General features: G+C 45.1%; 1 pseudogene; it reads left to right on the plus strand.

The window, feature by feature from the left end:
* The first annotated feature begins 13,012 nt into the window (after nt 1-13,012).
* Nucleotides 13,013-14,611, plus strand: LOC137545112 (uncharacterized; annotated as a pseudogene).
* Nucleotides 14,612-15,633: the final 1,022 nt, after the last annotated feature.

Here is a 15,633-nt window from a genome sequence, read left to right on the forward strand (position 1 = left end):
CTACTGCAAGTCCTAGTGTTGAGTGGTATATGCTTGCCGCTGTAGTGCCAACCTCCTGTCTTCTTCTGCATGCTAATGTACATCACATTGCCTTACAGACAATCACAGCTTCCCCCAAAGCCAGACTGGCTTTAGCAGACATACACATATGATACAGTCAGAAAAATGAAAAATATGGCTTCCGCAAGACACAATATGGCTGCTATGTTCTGCATATTACCGTACAAATCATCATCACCACATAGATCCTCACACTGATCATGTAGCTCTCACCTCTGTTGAAAGTTTTTTTTGATGCCATGGCAACTATTTATGCTGATCCCGATATTTCGGCCACAGCTTCTCGTAAATTGCGAGACCTCCGCCAGGGTTGACATACTGTCGAGGAGTATGAGTTTAGGAGATGGTCTGTTTCTGTTAAATGGGGTGGGGCAGCACTCTTAGACCAATTTCTGTTCGGCTTAGCCAATTCTGTGACTGATGTTCTAGTAAGTGCTTCTGAGCCCAGGAATTTGGAGGATGCTATCTCCCAGGCTATAAAGGTTGACAGACGGATTAGACACCGACAGCAGGGTAAAGTCTATTCTGCCTCAGGGAACCCCAGGCCGAGTAGCTCTTCTACTAGTGAGGAGCCCATGCAGCTGGGCTTCTCCAAACTCTCACCCGATGAGAAGCTCCGGAAAACTCCAGCGCCTAGGTGAAGTTGGGGAGCTTCAATTGGGCGAGCCGTTACTTCCCCTTAAAATAAAAAAAATGTTGTTGCCAGTTACCATACATTGGGGCGATAAGTCATTCCCCTCTGAAGCTTTTGTTGATTCTGGTGCTGCTGGTAACTTTATTGATACGGCCTTTGCCAATAATCTAGGTATTCCTGCCATCTCTTTGCAGAACAAGCTCTACGTCACAGCCATTGATGACACTCTTTTACAAACTAAACAACCCATTTCTATTATGCCTGAAGTCTCGTTGCAGGTTGGGGCTATGCACTTTGAGAAGATCCAGTTTTATATGCTCAGGATACCAACCAGTCCATTTGTATTAGGCCTGCCTTGGTTACAGATTCACAACCCCCACATAGATTGGTGTTCAGGACAACTTACCAGTTGGTCACATCACTGTCGGGGGATATGTTTAACCACTTGAGGACCACAGTCTTTCTACCCCTTAAGGACCAGAGTCTTTTTTTCCATTCAGACCACTGCAGCTTTCACAGTTTATTGCTCGGTCATACAACCTACCATCTAAATGAATTTTCCCTCCTTTTCTTGTCACTAATACAGCTTTCTTTTGGTGCTATTTGATTGCTGCTGTGATTTTGAGTTTTTATTATATTCATCAAAAAAGACATGAATTTTGTCAAAAAAATGATTTTTTTAACTTTCTGTGCTGACATTTTTCAAATAAAGTAACATTTCTATATACATTTTTGTCCAAATGTATTCTGCTACATGTCTTTGATAAAAAAAAATCCAATAAGTGTATATTTATTGGTTTGGGTAAAAGTTATAGCGCTTACAAACTATGGTGCCAAAAGTGAATTTTCCCATTTTGAAGCATCTCTGACTTCTCTGAACACCTGCCATGTTTCATGAGGTGTTAGAATTCCAGGATAGTATAAATACCCCCCAAATTACCCCATTTTGGAAAGAAGACATCCCAAAGTATTCACTAAGAGGCATGGTGAGTTCATAGAATATTTTATTTTTTTGTCACAAGTTAGAGGAAAATGAAACTTTGAAACAAAAATTAAAAAAAAAAAAGTTTCCATTTCTGCTAACTTGTGACAAAAAAAAAAAAAAATTGCCACGGACTCACCATGCCCCTCTCTGAATACCTTAGGGTGTCTACTTTCCAAAATGGGGTCATTTGTGGGGTGTGTTTACTTTCCTGGCATTTTGGGGGGTGCAAAATTGTAAGCACCCCTGTAAAGCCTAAAGGTGCTCATAGGACGTTGGGCCCCTTATCAGAATCAGAATTAATTTATTTCGCCAAGTGCAGCGGTTGCCGCACCCGGAATTATTTGTGGTACACATTGGCATAGAGCATAGTGCAAGAACAACAACAACAACAACATCAGAACATAACTAGCAAGTAGCAATACAGAAATGCATTGAAGAACAGATGCAGGTATTGAAAACATAGTAGCACAAGTACATGTGCAAAATGAACAGACGTAGAACGTAGCAGCTGGTCCTGCTATTTGGTTAATTAGTCCTAGGTGCAAGTACTAATGAAATGAAGAATCGCCCCAGGTTAAGTACATACAGGCTATTTAGGTCTGGGTGACAGACCTGCTATTTAGCTTTGCTGTGTGCATGGCTCGAGTTCAGAAGCCACACTGCTTGGAGGAGTTTCTATGTCTGGAGGTTTTGGTGGAAATAGCTCTATAGCGGTGGTTGGAGCGCATGCGGTTGAAAAAGCGACCGCCGGGGTGGAGGGGGTCTTGCGTGATCCTATTTGCCCTTGTTCTCACCCTGGAAGCATGGAGGAGGTCCAGTGGTGGCAAGGGTGTACAGATAATTCTTTCTGCGGCATTTATTACTCTATGTAGTCTGTACTTGTCGCTTGTGGTGGCGCCGCTATACCAGACGATGATGGAGGAGCACAGGATAGACTCGATAGTGGCCGTGTAGAAGCTTGACATCAGCTCCTGCGGCATGCCAAACTTCCTTAGCTGTCTTAGGAAGAACAGCCGTTGCTGAGCCTTCTTTTGGCATTTAGTGGTGTTTTCCCTCCATCTCAAGTCATTGGTGATGGTAGTGTCCAAGAACCGAACACTTGATACTCTGGTGACCTCTGTGCCTGCGTTGAAGATCGGGTTAAGTAGGGGAGGGCGCTTCCTGAAATCCATAACCAGCTCGACAGTCTTTGCAGCATTATGGACGAGCATGTTATCCTTGCACCAGTTGCAGATGCGCTCGATCTCACTGTGGTAGGAGCGTTCAGTACGCAGCCTTGGTGTCCAGTGTTTGTGGTCCTCACTCGGGAGAGGCAGCTGCCGAGTTTGACTCGTTGCGTCCTATTTGTGAGAAAGTCTTTGATCCAATCACAGAGAGTTCAATCAAGCCCGAGTTGCGCTAAGTTGTTATGCAGGATGACCGGACTGATTGTATTAAAAGCAGAGCTGAAGTCTAAGAAGAGGATCCTAGCGTAGGTGTTGGGTCTGTCCAGATGTTCCATGATGAATTCCAGGCTGATGTTGATGGCATCCTCTGTGCACCTGTTTGCTCTGTATGCAAATTGAAGTGGATCTAGGAGGGCACCTAGGCTGCAAAAAAGGGTCACACATGTGGTATCGCTGTACTCTAGAGAAATAGTATAATGTGATTTGAGGTGTATTTTTATACATACCCATGCTGGGTGGGAGAAATATCTCTGTAAATGAGATTTTTTTTATTTTTTTTTACACACAATTGTCCATTTACAGAGAGATTTCTCCCACCCAGCATGGGCATGTGTAAAAATACACCCCAAAACACGTTATACTACTTCTCCTGAGCACGGCGATACCACATGTGTAACACTTTTTTGTAGCCTAGGTGCGCTAAGGAGCCCAACGTCCTATGAGTACCTTTAGGATTTCTCAGGTCATTTTGAGGCATTTGATTTCTAGACTACACCTCACGCTTTACAGACAGCAAGAATATAATGCCATGTTTTGACTATGATTGTCCTTTGGAATGTCAGTAATAAGTTCCAAGGTTTTTGTGTTGTCCCGTACTGAAGACAAATGATGCCATCTGGCGGTTTCATAGTCTTATAAATAATATTATTAATATTGCTTGTTATTTATGATGAGATAGTGACATCTTGCGGTGAAGATATTATATTTCTTCATCAGAAAGACAAAAATATAGAAAATGATTTTATATTATTAAGATTTAATATGCAATTATATCTTATATTAATTGTTTTAAGAAGAATTATATAATAAGCTTTATATTTAAATAAGTGCCTGTATGTTTCAATAAGCCCTAAATTGCTGAAGACTCTCACAGGTCTGGTTACAGTGTCAACCTGACCAATCTTATGTCTGGGAAAGTACAGACACATCCCAAAAACTAATCAACAGAGAACACTTTATCAGAAATGCGTCATGAATGACATTGTTTAGTCTCAATGTCTAGGGCAGCCAGCAGACAAGATGGCTGGTGACATCCATTTTTAATTAACTGCGTCAAATATGACCTTTTAATCAAATGTCAAAATATCAGATGACATTAATTCCCACAAGATAAGGTACTTAAGGAATTTATAAACAATAATTTTATGCTTAAGGTATTCAAAACAAAAAAGTGTTATGGGTATTTTAAATGTCAAAGAGAGCGAGCTACGAATAGAAGCTTTAGCCAAACAGAACCTAGGATCCAGGGAAATTCCAGATTAGGCAGCCATATTGCATCCTGCCCCTATAAAAGTAGGGGCTGAAGCTCATAGTTTGCAGAAGCCCAACAATCTCCGAGAAGACACATGAGGCAGAAGCTACCTTCCCACACGTGGTTCTAGATGCTGAAGAGATGACAGAGAAGGGGTAATATGCTTAATATTCTGGTGATTACTTTATTAATTTTTCAGCATTAAGTTCTGTTAAGATGTTAGCAAGAAGTTTTTTTAGAACCTATTTTTTATGCTATTTCTTTAAGAAGATTACTACAAGTTTTACACAGCTAATAGATACACAGCTATTGATACAGATGAGACTACTATTGATCTTACTCTACATAACACAACTGTTGTATTCTTTTTTGAATGTACTTAGAAGATTGATGATCACTTGGCTAAAAGCCTTGATGAGATGGAATACTGATAGAAGGATATACTACTTGGAACTGCTCATATTTTGTATATATGCTGTATGATAAGCAAATACAATTTTTATATAAAATCATATACTGAATTGCAAGGTATACCGTCAATCTATAATTACTGTTATAGAGGGTTCAGACCCCACTATGCCGGATTTATATGATAGCAATGCTTTAAAGGCTAGTCCTTTACTGAGTTAGCAATCATGAAAAAGGCAAGAACCACTCAGGTTTTTGACAGGCGCGATCCCCGGCAGGACAGCGCAGAATGACCCGCCGCCGATGTGTGTATTGCGGTCGTTCTGCGGTCCACTTTGCCGCCGCCCATCGGCTGTGGGCGGTCGGCAAGTGGTTAAAGCAGAATATAACCCTGCATTTCAACTTTGCTCTAAAACATTATTTACAGTATATTATATGCAACCAGCATTTTTTTTTTACTAGACCAGCATTGGAAGGGTTACACAGGGCTTTAAAGTTCCTTTAGATTTCTGCAGACGCATCCGAAGCTGAAAAGAGATACATTTTGTTTACAGAAATGTATCTAAGTGTTGAATGACTCATCTCTCTGACTGAGAAGGAGCTTGGAGGACTGCCAAAGAGTGTGTAACTGTTTACCAATAGATACATAGAATGTAACAATCTGAACTTCTGCATATCTCTCCACGGAACTTGAAACGTCTGTGTTTAACCCTTCCAATGCTGGTCTAGTAAAAAAAAAATGCTTTTTGCATATAATATGCTGTAAATAATATATTAGAGCAAAGTTGAAATGCAGGGTTATATTCCGCTTTAAGGAGTGTTCCTCTTCTAACTCTAGGTGTAAAACAGATTGACTTATCACAACCATATCTAGATTTCGCTGATGTTTTCTCTCCTCAGTCAGCTGATAAGTTACCACCTCATAGACCTTATGACTGTCCCATTGACTTGTTACCTGGCACCATGCCGCCGCGAGGTCATCTTTATAACCTCACTGGCCCTGAAAAATTGGCAATGAAAGAATATATCAGAGAGAATATTGAGAAGGGGTTTATTAGACCTTCCACATCTCCAGCCGGCACCATTTTTTTCTTTGTAGAGAAAAAAGATGGGGACTGCACCCCTGTATTGATTACAGAGGGCTAAATAAAATCACTGTAAAAAACCGATACACTTTACCCCTGATCGATGATCTTTTCTCTCAGGTCTCAGGAGCCAGAATGTTTTCTAAATTGGAATTGCGAGGTGCATACAACTTGATTAGAATATGCCAGGGGGATGAATGGAAGACAGCCTTTAACACCCAGGACGGGCACTATGAATACCTGGTGATGCCCTTAGGCCTGTGCAATACCCCAGCTGTCTTCCAGGACTTTGCGAATTATGTTTTCAGGGATGTATTGGGTACATTTGTGGTAGTTTACCTAGATGATATTTTAATTTATTCTAATACTTTGTCTGAGCATCGGAGCCATGTCGTTGTTTGCTAAATTCGAAAAATGTCTTTTTGAGGTCACACAAGTTCCTTTCCTGGGTTATGTCATTTCAGACACAGGGTTATCTATGAATGAGAAGAAACTGTCAGCAGTTTTGGACTGGCCACCACCCAAAGGACTCAAGGCTATTCAATGGTTCATAGGCTTTGCCAATTACTATCATAGATTTATTAAGAATTTTTCTTCCTTGGTTGCCCCCCCTAACTGATTTAACTAAGAAGGACACAGATCCTGTCAATTGGTCCTCGCAGGCTTATAAGGCTTTTTCTGATCTCAAAACAGCCTTCTGTTCTGCTCCTATCCTCACTCACCCTGATGTAAATTTACCTTTCATTGTTGAGGTTGATGCCTCTGAGTTGGGTGTGGGAGCTGTTCCCACCGCAGTTTTCTGGCTGTCCTGAGCGGCTGTATCCATGTGCCTTCTTCTCCAAGAAATTCACTCCAGCGGAGTGCAATTACGATATAGGGAACCGAGAACTTTTAGCTGTTAAAATGGCTTTCGAGGAGTGGAAGCACTGGTTGGAGGGGGCAATTCACCCGATTACAGTTTACACAGATCACAAAAACCTGGAATATATTGAGGGGGCTAAAAGGCTTAATCCCAGGCAGGCACAGTGGGCGCTGTTCTTTTCCCGATCCAATTTTGTGATCACGTACAAACCTGGGTCCAAGTATGTAAAGGCTGATGCCTTATCCAGAACCTTTGAACCCGAAATACCTCAGGTTGTAACTCCTAAAATGATTGTACCTTCACATTGTGTTCTTGCAGCCACCCACACTCACACTGACCTGCATGATTCTCTGCAGTCTTTTCAACAAGACAGTCCTCCTGGAAAGCCTCCTAACGTAAATGACATACCTTTGCATCTTCGTCTCCAAATACTTCAAGTATTGCATGAGTCCAAACTGGCAGGGCATCCTGGAACTCCTATCTCGTCATGTATGGTGGCCTTCTATAAACAAAGACTGTAAAGCTTTTGTGGCAGCCTGTGCCACTTGTATCAGAAATAAGGTATGTCGGGTTGCTCTATACACAAACAATTACAGCGCTTGAGCTATGCTCAGAGATCCCTATATAAAGTAGATTAATACACCAGGAATCGCCTATCAGGAAGAAAATAATATCATATATCACCTATAAGGGGAAAAAACTGATAACACATTTGTAAGGAGGCTTATCAATCAATATGATCAAACTACTTCCATCAATATGATCTAAAAAGTCACAGTCTGAACACAGTCCCAGCGTCCACACAAAACAGGTGCGCTTCTGCCAAAGAGTGAGCTGTTTCTTCAAATGGAATACTTTCAACATCAGATCAGTGCTTCCTATAGTAGTCTGTCAATCCACTACACCTCCACCAGTATCACCCTGTGAGATCCTCACTCACCAACAGTAGAGAGCCTGGATTTCTCCAGACGATCTGATAAAGGGAAGGATATTTTCCCCCTTTTATTAACATTATATGTTATTAGGAAGTCCCTTCTGCCTATTTAAGGTGTTTAGAAAACAAGGAAAGCTGTGATAGTGTTCCTTTAATATGTGTAGTTGTCAACCAGCTCAGCTTTTTCCAACAACTCGTATCACTGCATTATTTAAATGATAAAGCCTTCCCGCGTGCGGATGCATGAGCAGCCTTTATGCTTTCCAGTAAAGATTTATTGAAAGGTAGGGGGAGAGTGGAGGCTATGGAGTGTAGCGAGCTGGAGATCAGGTGCATATCAAGCACTCCAGCGCAGTGGCGTACCTACCATAGGGCTGCAGATGTTTACAGCGCTGGGTATAGCCATGGCTGTGGTGCTCAGCCACTGTGTTCTTCCACCTGGGACCTTTTCTCATAGTTTGGGCAATATTTGGGAAAATAGCAGCAGGCAGTGGAGTGGACTGTACTACTTCCTGCACTAGATATAGCACCCCTTCCTGTCCCATGGGAAATGTGTCTTCACGCTCGCTACACACAGCCTGCAGTGAGTGAATGTGCAGAGCAGCAGGGTGAGTGGAGAGAATAATTGCTGTGCTTCAGCTGGGACATTAGCAGGGAAAGGTGGCAGGATGTGCTTAATGCTTCAGAAGTTGCCTGTCATTAGTAGCCATGTGCACTGGCTGCTCTAATACCAGAGTGCCCTGGACCATTGAATATTATCCTGATCAGATTAATAAATCAATAATTCAGGGCAGTCTGCTGTTGCAGAAGTCAGTGATACAGGTTCTGACAGCCGACTTCTATAGTGAGCAGAGAAGCAAACTCCAGGCAATTTAGATTAGCTTGATTGCAGGTAATCCTATCTATTTTCCCAGCTCCCCCTTCCACCCTGTTGTCTTCCCCATGACCCTTTCCTCTTTTCAGATTTGAGTGCCTTTTTTTTAACCCCATGTCCCTATCAAACAGCCCTGGTGATGTCTGCAGTCCTGGTGAGAGATCTTCCTGCCATTTCTCCTCTCCCACCAGGCTCTCTGTCCTGTGCCTCTACCCCTTTATCCCCCCATCTTCCTATGCATCACCCTCTATCGTATGTCTTTTCTGACTGCCCTCAGAGGAGCTCACAATCTAATCGTACTATAGTCATACTCTAATGTCCTACCATATCATTATTGTGTATTTATATAGCACTGACATCTTCAGCAGCACTGTATAGAGTACAGAGTTTCATAACGGTTAGCTCCATCCACATCCTGACAACTCCTTTACCCCCAAAATCCCCCAAAATTTGCAGCGATATGCTCAGCACCCCAACCCTTCCATCAAAAAAATTGGTTGTTTTTTTATTTTTTGGGGGGAGGGGGGTGTCTGTAAATAGTCAGCATTGGGTGTCAATTTCCCAAGGTACGCCACTGCTCCAGCGACACCTTTCAGTGGCAGTGGGGCTCTAGGTAACTGCTGCAATTTATGTGGCTAAAAAAGGCCTTGATGCATTAGATATTGAAATAATATTTGTATTGTCTTTTTTTGCAAAGATGCATTAGCATTTGAGCCTTGCAGAGAGACAGTAAGTGACAAACAAGTCATGTACTCTCTGTAAAGCACGGTAGAAAATGTCCACACTGTTTAACCACCCTGGCGTTCTATTAAGATCGCCAGGGCGGCTGCGGGAGGGTCTTTTTTAAATAAAAAAAAAACTATTACATGCAGCCAACTAAAAGTTGGCTGCATGGAAGCCTACTAGAGGGCGCTCCTGAAGCGTAATTCTGATAGCGTCCGGTGATCAGAATTAACAAGGAAGGCCGCAATGAGCAGCCTTCCTTGTTTTGCTTACCTCGTCGCCATGGCGACGAGCGGAGTGACGTCATGGACGTCAGCCGACGTCATGACGTCAGCCGCCTTCGATCCAGCCCTTAGCGCTGGCCGGAACTATTTGTTCCGGCTGCGCTGGGCTCCGGCGGCTGGGGGGACCCTCTTTCGCCGCTGCACGCAGCGGATCACCGCGCTGCGGTGGCGATCAGGTAGCACACGCGGCTGGCAAAGTGCCGGCTGCGTGTGCTCCTTTTTATTTGGCGCAAATCGGCCCAGCAGCCTCCGGCGGTAATGGACGAGCTGAGCTCGTCCATACCGCCAGGATGGTTAATAAGAACATTACTTTCAAATAACATCACACATCTATACTTGTGAATAACTGGCAAATTCGTACTTAATAGGTTTTATTATCATAAAAAAGTACTCTCTAAAGTACAATAAGTAATTTATTTTATTTTTGTAAGACATCAAAGTTTAAAATGCAACACTATAAGAATAACAATCAATAAACGCCAGTTGGCTAATATGAACCTGTCTTAAAATTAAACTGTTACTACTGTTCTATAGTAGGCTTTTTACATACAGTACACAGAAAAACATTTAAAGCAATACATCATAAAACTAATGGCTCAGGCTTAGATGACTGTGTTGTTACCTACAGCACCTTTTTGTAGCTTCATCAAAACACTAAGGGCTCAATTCACAAAGCATTACCGCATGAGGTAAAGCAGAAAACAACTGATTTTACCAAATATTTTGTCAATTCACAAAGGCTGCTACCACATGAAAAACTAAAATTACCAACTAGAGAGGTAAATTTTTCGCCATATAAGACGCTCCGAATACAAGACGCACCAAAGTTTAGGGGGCAAGAAACAAGGAAAAAAATATATACAGGTAGTCCTTGGGTTACGTACGCCCGCTTTACGAACCGCCGATATGAAAGGCCCACCGATACCTCCGCCCCGTCGATGATGTCACCGCGAGTGCCGGATTTCTGTGATTTGAATGTTTTTAAGTACTTTAACATTGATCTAAAGACGCCATGTGTGTGTGGGGAGGTGAGCAGCTACATACCGCACACCTCCCGTGCCCTGGCGTCACCCTATGCCTCTGAAAACCACCTCCGTATCATTAAACAGATCCGCGTCCTCTGACCCGGATACTGTACGCGCTGTGCATGCGCAGTATGCCGGCTCGCCTCCTGGCCTGCGTCAGAGGATGCCCATCTGTTTAGTGATACGGAGGTGGTTTTCAGAGGCAGAGGGTGACGCCAGGGCACGGGAGATGTGCGGTATGTAGCTGCTTACCTCCCCACACACACATGGCATCTTTAGATCAATGTTAAAGTACTTAAAAAAATTTAAATCACAGCAATCCGGTGCTGTCCCGACTTAAGGACAGATTCAGGTTAAGAACGAGATGACAGTCCCTATCTCACTCGTTAACCGAGGGCTACCTGTACTAAACCTGGTGCGCCCATGTTCCAGGAGCATCTTGTAGATGTTCGCCCTTAATTGGTGTCCTCCTGTGTCTCCTATCTGTCCCTAGTGTGTCCTCTTCTGTCCCCAGTGTGTGTACTACTGTCCCCAGTATGTCACTAGTGTGTGTCCTGCTATCCCCAGTATGTCCCCTGCTGCTCCAAGTATGTCCCTAATGTGTGTCCTGCTGTCCCCAGTATGTCCTCAGTGTGGTACGTCCCTTTCTGTCCCCAGTATGTCCCTAGTGTGTGTCTTGCTGTCCGTAGGTGTCCCCATTCTGCCTACAGTATACCTCCCCGTGCATGCCCTCAAACCACCCCGTCACTGTTTGTTTCTATGTTCTCCCTGGGTGGGCCACAACTGCCGTGTGTATGTCCACAAACACCGTCGCCGCCGCGCTTGTGCATATGTTCCCCCTGTGTGCCCCGCCCACTTGTGCCCCCACTTGAGTCGCCGCTTTCCCCCGGTGTAAATAGTTGTACCGTGCTCATCTTACCTAAGTCAGTGTCTTCTGCGGGGATCAGAGACCTGTCTTCACACACGCGGCTCCCCCTAGTGAAGGCATCTGCTGATGACGCAGCAGAAGCAATTACTAGAGTTGAAGGGCGGAAGTGAAAACAAGTTGTCGATCCCCGCAGAAGACACTGACTTAAGTAAGATGAGCGCTGTCATGATAGCAGCTAGTTATGATGTTAAGGATAATACAGGAACATATTTTTTTCATTTTTCTGTCTACTGTGGACTACCTCAGATGTGTATGTATGTTAAGAGGCCAGTCGGGCAGCTGGCTTTTGAAGGTATTGTCACCTGGCTCAAGGAAGCTTGGATTGTCTGTATGTCAATGACAACTATATTTGCATCTGAAGGTGAATGATTGTGAATAGGAGCAGGAACTGCTAATTGGCTAACTAGCCTCTGGCCAGGAAATGGCTTATTATGCCAAGAGCAGTCAAGTCCCCACCTTTGATCTGCTGTGATCTGCTGTGAAATACTGTCTCCGATGTTTCACCTAGACTGGCTGCAGACCACACCAGCCTGAGCCAGGAATTTACATATGACAGCCTGCTGGAAGTGGTTTTGAAATCTCTGCAAACTTAGGAAACGTAGGAAATTGGATTATTCCTGGATATGGACATTTGAGTGGCCCCGGGCCACACAACGGACTATATAAGTAGCCTAGGATAGTCACAACTGGTAGCTCTTTGGAGATAGCAAACGCTAGGTCTATCCTGGTCTGACCAGAAGCTGTGCTCTCCCGCAAACAACGCTCAGATCGATATGCTGGTAACGTTTATCCCATTTTATTTTTATGCAAATTGTCATGTGTATCGTTGTAACTTTTACTTTGTAACTTTTTACTTTGTTTTGTAATCTTTTGTATATATTATTTTCTGCATTGTTCCACTTTTTTCTGGAATATTGAATTTGGTTTTTAATAAGTTTGACTTCTGCTGTACTAAACTAACGCTCATAGCCTAGAAGGAGAGACTGCAGTGTAATTTGCATTAAAATTTCCGTGCCTGATTGTGCCATGCTACTGTACGATTGTATTGTGTGTGTGTGTGTGCGTGGCGTTCCCGTATTCGGCCTAAAGCACAAAGCTGACCCAAATACGGAACCGCGGATTGCATGCAGATCACTCGACAGCAAGGTGGAAGTGTCTAGTGGCAGCTAGTGGTGGCAGTGAGAAGTGTTCTGAGGGGTCACAGCCTTGTGTTAGCTCGACTAAGGCTGCTTCCCCTCTCGATCTGGTCAAACCCGCAGTCAGGAACCGTATCTGCAGGCTTGCCGTGGGGCCGGTTCCTGACATAATTGGCTGGCAGTGGTGGGATCATTTAGTACATTAGTACGCAGTTTAGCTCTCTATTCTGTGTACTAAAGGCTGGAAGCTGTTAGAAGCAACTAGCCTACAGAAGTCTACTCAGTGCAGAATCTATATACTTTTTTTTTTTTCACAAAGGTGCACACTTGGCATTTTTGCTTCCCCTCCCCCCTTTTTCTTTTTATTTGGCAATGCGATGGCTCAGAAATCCACCAGCTATCAGAAACAGAATCAAAGTGACTTACTCAACCTGTGTGAGCACAGAGGCATTGAGACGGTGAGAGGCCAGACTAAGAAGCAGTTAGTTCGTGCCCTCAAGGAGTATGATGAGGCAGAGCAAGCCCGTGCTCCAACGCCAGCAGATGCAGCTCACGACACGCCAGAGGAGGAATCGCTCCCGCCCCAGAATGCGAGTGGAGATGATGTCCTGGAGGATCCAACGAACACAGAGATGGCATCTCTGGAATCTGACCTACAGCTGCTTGGTTCGGCTGATCCAGAACTGCACCTAAAGCTGATTCTAATGCATCGACAAGCCGAGAAGGATCGTGCTGAATGTCAACATCAGGCAGAGGAGGGAAGAGCTGAATGGCGACTCCAGGCCGAGAGGGACAGACTCCAGGCCGAGACGGACAGACTCCAGGCCGAGAGGGAACAAGCTGCACAGCGACACCAGGCCAAGAGGGAAAGTGCTGAGCGTCAACACCAGCTCAAGCTGGGTAAACTTCAGCAGCAGAACCGGTCTGCTGGACCCGCAGAACGCGAAGGAGTGCACAGAATCCCCCTTAATAAGTTCCCCGCTATGGACAAGGACTCTGACCTAGAAACTTTCTTACAGGGGTTTGAAAGGACTTGTCGTCAGTATGGGGTGTCCCGTGAGCAGTGGGCAAGATACCTCACACTAGGGCTGAGAGGCAAGGCCCTGGAGGCGTTTGTGAGTCTCCCCCAGGAGGAAGAAGCGGACTTTGAGGTAATTAAGAAAGCCATCATTACGTGATACCACCTCACGCCAGAGGTGTATCGCAAACGTTTCAGGACAGTGCAGCGAGGTCCTAATGACAGTTACCTGGATCATGCTTGCAACCTGCGCACTGCCTTCCAGCAGTGGTTAAAAGGACTGTCAGTCAAAACCTTGGATGCCCTGCAGGAACTGATGATAAAAGACCAGTTCCTCCACACTTGTCCTGTTGATGTCCGGCTGTTTGTGCTGGATCGAGAACCAAAGACAGTGGATGAGGCTGCGGAAATTGCCGATTCCTACACAGCCCATAGAGCACCCGAGTCCCGGAGGACTACTTCGCCCAGCTGGAAGGGAGAACAGATCGCTAAACCTGTTTCATCCATCACCCAGAGGAGGAAAGCACCGCTGTCTCCTGGATTCAAGCAACCAACCACTGACACCCGGAAATGCTTTGTATGTGACAGGGTGGGTCATATGAGCATGACTTTCCCAGAGAGGAAGAGGGAGGCCCCAAGATCCAGTGAGGCCTCAAACACCAGTGAAGTCCAAACTGCTTTGTGTGCTACCAGAAATGCCACTGGCTATGCAGAGAATCTGCAACCTGTCATGGTTGGGGATAGAGTTACCACCGGCCTGAGGGACACTGGATCAGAGGTGACTCTAGTGCACCCCCAGCTTGTGAATCCGGAGGAGTATATTCCGGGCAAGACTATGGCTGTCAAAGGAGTTGGGGGTGTCAGCCCAGCAATACCCACTGCATGGGTTCACCTGGACTGGGGTGCCGGCAGTGGAATGAGAAAAGTGGGGGTAACTGATGCCATCCATAAACAATAGATTAGGTATTGCACACCTGTAACAGTGATAGGCATATATATGTCTCACAATAACATCGGGGTGCTGTGTCCAAAATCAAACACCAATTATTTTACAAAGAGACACGCACACCAAGCCAATTTGAATGCTTATAAAAGTGTATTCACAATTTATACATTAACCACTTCCACACCATGAAATTTTGTGCTGATCTGTGCTGCGTGGGCTCTCCAGCCCACAGCACAGATCAGCTAGCAGCCAGGGCGATCAGACTTCCCCCCTTTTTTCCCCACTAGGGGGATGTCCTGCTGGGGGGGTCTGATCGCCGCCGGCTGCTTGCGCTTGTGGGGGGGGGGGGCTCTTCAAAGCCCCCCTCCGCAGCGCTTCCTGGCCTCCTTCCCCTTCCCTCCCTCTCCCTCCCCCTGTGAGCGGCGCAGGACGGATTACCGTCCTGCGCCTGATGGGATAGGCTTTAGCCTATCAGATGCCGGTGATCCCCGGCCAATCAGAGGCCGGGGATCGCCGATCTCCTCTACGGCGCTGCTGCGCAGCAGCGCCGTATACATGTAAGCACCGGGGAAGATCTTCCCCGTGTGTTTACATTTACCCTGCGAGCCGCCGATCGGCTCGCAGGGTGTTCACGGAGACACCTGTAGCCCTGCTACAAATAGTGCAGCTTCTTTAATTTAAAAAAAAAACAAAAAAAAACATGTATTTTTATTTCTGGCCAGCATCAGCTATGAGAATTAGTGCTGGCACAGGCTGTATTTACACAGAGCAAGCAGCCAGCACTCAAGATGGCTGTTCTGCTCTCAGTCAGGGGGCGGGTGTCAGTTACACAGGTTGGGAACGCCCCTCCAGCTGAAGAGGCAAGCCCTCTCTGATTTTTACCTCAGAAGGTGACACAGGCAGCGTGAGGAGAGATGACAGAGACCAGAGGGGGAGAAACTGAGCTGACAGAGAGAGAAATGGCATTCAGTAGCAGAGGAATTTAGCTCACTGATGACACACAGAAAGGGGACCATGAGAGACAGCTCCCTGAG

This window comes from Hyperolius riggenbachi, chromosome 2 (assembly GCF_040937935.1).
Source record: "Hyperolius riggenbachi isolate aHypRig1 chromosome 2, aHypRig1.pri, whole genome shotgun sequence".
Classification (NCBI taxonomy): Eukaryota; Metazoa; Chordata; class Amphibia; order Anura; family Hyperoliidae; genus Hyperolius; species Hyperolius riggenbachi.